This window comes from Apostichopus japonicus, chromosome 19 (genome assembly GCF_037975245.1).
Source record: "Apostichopus japonicus isolate 1M-3 chromosome 19, ASM3797524v1, whole genome shotgun sequence".
In the NCBI taxonomy this organism is placed as follows: Eukaryota; Metazoa; Echinodermata; class Holothuroidea; order Aspidochirotida; family Stichopodidae; genus Apostichopus; species Apostichopus japonicus.
Window position 1 is genome coordinate 2,276,276 of NC_092579.1, and position 6,235 is coordinate 2,282,510.

Sequence of the window (6,235 nt, forward strand, 5' to 3'; positions counted from 1 at the left end):
GGCCGTTCTGCAGCCCAGCTACTCGAAGATGGCAGGCACCGGATTAACATTATAAAAGGTTACAAACCTAAGATTGTTTATAATCTTCGGGGAGGTCAACGGGCCAATTTGGCTTATGACTATTGACTATTGATAACCGGACCAGAAGTCGAGTCTGTCAACCGTGTCGATCTCAGTGCGTTGTTACAATATTCCCTCAAACCAGTAAGTAGGCCGGTAACGGCCGGTGCAGTGGCACCGGGGCCCCGGGCACTTAGGGCCCGGTGAAAAGTACTAATAAACAATATAACCACCCCCCCCCCCCCTCCGACAATACACACGGTGATCATAGGCTACGTACGGTAAACAAAAACAATAACAATCTATTAATGGGCTACGCAGGTAGGTAGGTCTACAGTTGTCTGACAGTAGTTAGGGTTAGTGGGTTACACCCTATCGTCATTAAGCGAAAAAAAAAAATTGTCCCGGCCCTTTGGGTCTAGCCTAGTGTCGAATGTCGATCAATATGAACCCCACTTCACTAGACAGTAACCTTACAAAAGTTACATGTTGGAAGGGGATTTACGAAATTCCGATTTAGATCCAGAGGTTTTTTGTCCAACACGTATGGTTGTCTTACAAAGTTATGTCATAAGAGTACACACTCACAGGCTGTTGTGCCTTTGTTCTAAACTTGTTATTACTGTGAACGATTTCACATTTATGTCATGCGTCGTTGTTACCATCCAATATTATCTTAAAAACATAAATCTGGATCCGATAAGCGGAACAGGAAGAAACAATGGACTCGATCGTTGGAAAACATCCCGGAAGGATAGATACATTTCTACAAGCCGTTAAGTCATGATCGGAAATCACCTGTGACATGCATGGTTCGAGCAACAGCTTAGTACACGACGTACAGTACATTTACAAAGTAATATAACAATACATGTACCCGGCAGGGGCATCCGGATCAAAACATTACATACACCACAAAACTCTAACATGTACCAACAAATGTAAATAAATATTAAATGACACCTAAGGCTATGCTGCTTGCACATCGTGCATATAGGTCTGTACCAGGGCCGGATTACCTATTAGGTACAGTAGGCACTGTTGAAACTTTACAAGCCCCGAACGTGTCATATTCGGCGACCTAGGAGGTATTTTTAGCCAAAATATAACCCGAACACGACGCGCCAATCATGGTGGCGCTTCGCTTAGATAGTGTCTAGAAATTTTTACTTTCAAGAGTTTGCAAATCTAGGGCGACACGAAACACTTAATCTGGTCCTGTTTATAAGGCCTGTGACGTTTCATTTCCGGTGATGTAGAGGGGGGGGGGGGTATTTTAGCCAAAATTGTCTTTGTACGCTACGCGTCAACCTATAGTGGCACTTCGCCTTTATTGTGTCAGGTAGTGCCTAGGGCGTACGAAACCATTAATCTGGCCAGGTTTTGTACACTACATACACGGATTAAATCTAGTGAATGCGTGCACCCGAGTAAATCGAACGATGGGGGCCCGTTCCTGCTTCTCGCACCGGGGCCAGTACTCTCCTCGTTACGCCACTGCCTCAAATCAAGAATATAATTTTAAACAGAGGGAGTTTGCTGGCCACGCATATTAAATGGTGATCTATAGGGTAGACATTTATTAGCCACAAAGACAAATAAGTGCAGTGGATCTACTTCTGTAACGAGTTGTTTACTGAGGGTCTGAACTGTACATATGGGACCAAATCTTCGATTGTTTCGGTTCTTTGGTCATGGCTAAATAAAATTGTCAATATCAAACCTGTCTTCTAAATTCGAAATAACTCTCCAACGCATATTCTTGACACATGTATGAACACACAAAACACCTTAAAAGACCTTAAAAACGCCATTTAATCGTTAAAATGTTGCAACTTATACTGTGAAGTTGTTGCCATTTTCTCATTTAACTGTGAGTTTCTCAGGAGCTGACCTATTGATTGGCTCAAAAACTACAACTTAATGTCCTACCCCTGTATGAATTAAGTTTCATGTATTCGCCCGTATGGTGCGACGAATTTTTCATAATTAAGTTATCCTCGGACCAACATATCATACTATATTTCTGAACCAGTGGGTACCGTGTATGGCAAGCCATGTGGGACAATCACCGCATAATATATCCGCGTATTAATTTGAATATATACGCGTATAAATTGGAATATGTACGCGAATATATTATTTGCCAATCATAACGCTTAAATATATACGTGTATTAAGTCGAATATAAACACGTATTAATTCGAATACATATGAGGATTAATTCGAATATATATACACGTATTAATTCGAACATATACTAGTATTAATTCATGCTGTTGTCTAGGTCAAGTACGTTTGGCCTGGGTGTGCGTCAAGTTTGCAATCTCCCATTTATTGATCTAACGAGGCAACAATGTGATAACTCTCAAACTAGTTTGTGAAAGCTATAAGACATGCCAGTTATTGTCTGATTTAATATACGCGTGCATATTAGAAATAATACGTGTATACATTCTTATTAATACGAGGATATCTTATGCAGTGTTTGTTCCATATGGCTTGCTATAACCATGAACAATATGCAAAGAACAGTACGGATATATATCTCAACAAATGATAGTTATAGCATACAGATACCAAACAGATGTCATAACGTAATACATGCAGTACTTCAGAATTCTAGCTGGAGAAAACCTAATCAGCTATCGATATGAGTTTTGGGTCGATGCGGTATTTTCCTCCTTTCCATGTCTTCAGCACTTCCGCCAAATATTAGCAATAATAAAAAACTAAAACATTTTCAGTTCCGTGAGTTTGAGAGACCAAGATGTGACTAAGTACACCTTTTCTACCTGTTAAGTCTATGGTTAATTGTTGTATAGTTTACTTGTTTGTTCAGCGCATTGAGCTTCGGGATATTGCGCTCTATAAGTATACTGGTTGTAATAATAAGTAGAGCATATTTTGGGGGTTCTTCAATCACCTGCGTACGAGATGGATATCTTTATATGTGTAGCATACTGCAGTAGGTTAATTATACATAGGGATATGTTTGCCATTCATTCATACATTGATTCATTCATTCAATGACGTTTATTGCTTTCCCCAAGATAGCAAAACAAATAATAAAGAACGTTCCGTTTAAACAATAATATGAATATAATGAAGAGTAAGTTAATCTGAGAACCCTGGCAGGTTTCCGATTATAGCACACTGCGTGAGGAACAATAGTCAGGGAAGAAAAGACGATTAATATTCGTATACAACGGTAATTCGTCACAGGCGCGGCGGAACGGAAAAATTATTGGGGGGGGGGGGGCTAATGTGTGGAGACTATCTAAGCGGAGCGCCACCATCGGTTGGCGCGGAGCGTACAAGAAAATTTTGGTTTTTTTCAAAGCCCCAGATGGCCGGAAACGGCACTTCCCAAGTGTTTTATGCTGCGAATACCTAGCCCTAAAATATGGGTCTCAATCCTGCAATTTCTCAGATTGCACGTAAAAAAGTCTGTAAAAACATTGTAATTTGTATATTCGATGGTGTTTTAAGAGAGTAGCTATTACTCGCAGTGTACTCGCAAAGACGTTTTTGAGTGTAGTAAGGGCAGTGGCGGAGCTAGGGGTATTGGTCAGGGGGGCAGGAATGGTCTGTAGGGGCGCTTTCGACACTATCTAAGCGGAGCGCCACCACAGGTTGGCGCGGAGCGTACAGAAAATTTTTGAGTAAAGATACTCCCTAGATTGCAGGAAATGACCCTTTCCGGGCCTTGGTAATTTGCAGATAAACGGAGAATAAATAGGTTTCGTCGCCATTTTGTCGGAAAATTACACCAACAGAATATGACAAATGTCAATAGGTATATGAGAGCGCAATAAAATAGTCAATAATCGCGAATAAGTGAAAAGTAGTGAAAAGCTGAAAAGGGTGCCAGCATTCCATTTGAGTCCGTCAGGGGGGGGGGGGGGGGCATCCGCCCCCTGACTGTATATATGGACGCTCCGCCACTACGTAAGGGGATGTTGGAGAACTGGCTGAAATGAGGCAAGTCATTGGCCTAAGACGAAGTTGTGTTACGCTTACCGGTACTCACACTCACTGCTTCCACTTTTCACAGGGCGTGAAGACGCGGTTGGGGTGACAATGTGGTCTATAGCCAGGGGACGGGCCGAGGGTCCCCCAGCAATTACTAAAATTATTACACCTATATAGTATACGTGTGCATCGGACAGATCGACAAGTATGCATTGAAAAATGGGCAGATGCACGTTTCGGAGCCTTGGTAAATATTGGGGGGGCTTATCATGCATTTGCCCCCTCAACTTTTTCATTGGGGGGCTGAGCCCCCCAAGCCCCCCCCCCCGGTTCCGCCGCCACTGATTCGTCAGCTAGTGACCAAACCAGAAGAGAAAACATTGAGACTGGAGCAGGAAAACCCAGAACTTTAAAATGAAGAAACTTTGAGCGACTCTGAAAAAGTAGCTTGTTAGAATATTTACAAAAACAGATATTATTAATTATTAATTGGAAGTTTCTGGAAATACTATAGCTGAGCAATTAATGAATGGAAGATTATTTGAAATATATATAGTAGCGATAGCTGTTAAGAAGTAATTTGTGCATGTATTGTGTTCTTAATTAACTGAATAAGGATCATTGCTGTGAGGTTTTTCACGCAGGATTATTAAGAGAATGGGGCAGGAAAACGTAGAACTTTAAAATGAACAAACATTAAGCATGTAGCGTGTTAAAATATTTACAAACCAGATAATATTAATTAATTGGAAATTTCTTCGTTCAGCCTCTGACGAAGATCCTGCTAGGATCGAAACGTCAGGCCCTCTTACTTTTACACAGGATTATAAGTTGTTAGATGGATAACATGAAATAAGGGGTATAGGGAAGCAATAACTATAGGATTCGTCGAAAATCGGCATTTTGCCTTGGCATTTAGTTCTATTAAGAGTGTGGAGCCTATTGATCGAGCCAAACTACGACACAAGTATGCCAATTTAATCCTGCGAATACCATTCTAGCTATATATAGGCCTAGGCTAACGTACTTAAATGGCATGTGTTCACGACATATAAATATTTACATGTTTCGCGTATTTCCTTTCGGAGCGCTGTGCACAAATGAAGTATGGTACTGTTTAAGAATAGCCATCCAAGATAAACCCGTTGGCGCGAAACAAAACGAACTGGCATCCACTCTGATCGTATCACCATGGCGATGTTTCGTCAAGTCAGTCTCACGAGCCCCTTGGAAAAGCGTATAAATACGCCTACTTCATGCATGATCAGCTGGCTAATAGGTTTGGGAGCCATCTACTGTATACTATATAACACATGGTCACGTGGGCTATGGAATGTTAGAAATAAAGCGCGCATTTTGAAGTATTGATTTAGGACTAAAATGTGATGTCGTGCTCGATTTGTCGAGAAAGGCGCGCATATTGGTTGATTGCTCTTTATATGCGTTGAACTTACAACGCGTATAAAGTCCAATACGCCTTGAACCTCATGCCCAACGATTGCATATATGCGGGAAGATGTTATATCACTACATCAGTTTTCACAGTTAGAATGGTATAATAGACTTCTAGTCTGTGGTTTCCGTTTTCAGAGTCTATATATACTTGATCAGCAATATTATCAGCTTTTGTTTATCCACAAAGGAAGGAACAGCGTGGTTTGATTTGCATTATATAGCTATTACCTCACATTGAAACAGGTTCATATATACCACTACTTCTTCTTCTTCTTTTTCTTCTTTTAGTAATTATGTACAACATAAATAATCTTGCAAGAAGGAACTAGTACAACGAAATGGAAGAGGAAACCCTGCAGACGGGTTTGATTACCCAACATCGGAAGTTGACAGGAAAAACCAATATCATTAAATACAACACAAAACGTTTGTTTAAAATAGTAATGAAAACGAGAGTGCACACAATGTAGTTATACTTAAAAATAACAATAATAAAATGTAATGATGATGATGATGATGATGATGATGATGATGATAATGATGATGACGACTATGGAGTCCGCGGAGCTTTGTCAACAAACAAAAAATGTAAGCCTTGTATTGTGATCAAAAGAAGACATTACAGTTGCTAATACAAGAAATCCAGCTTAGTAAGGAGAAACAAACTTAACCATCATATTTAGCTTTTATGACAGAAATCTTTGTAGAGATTAACACGTTCACGTTAGGAAATATCCTAGTTTAA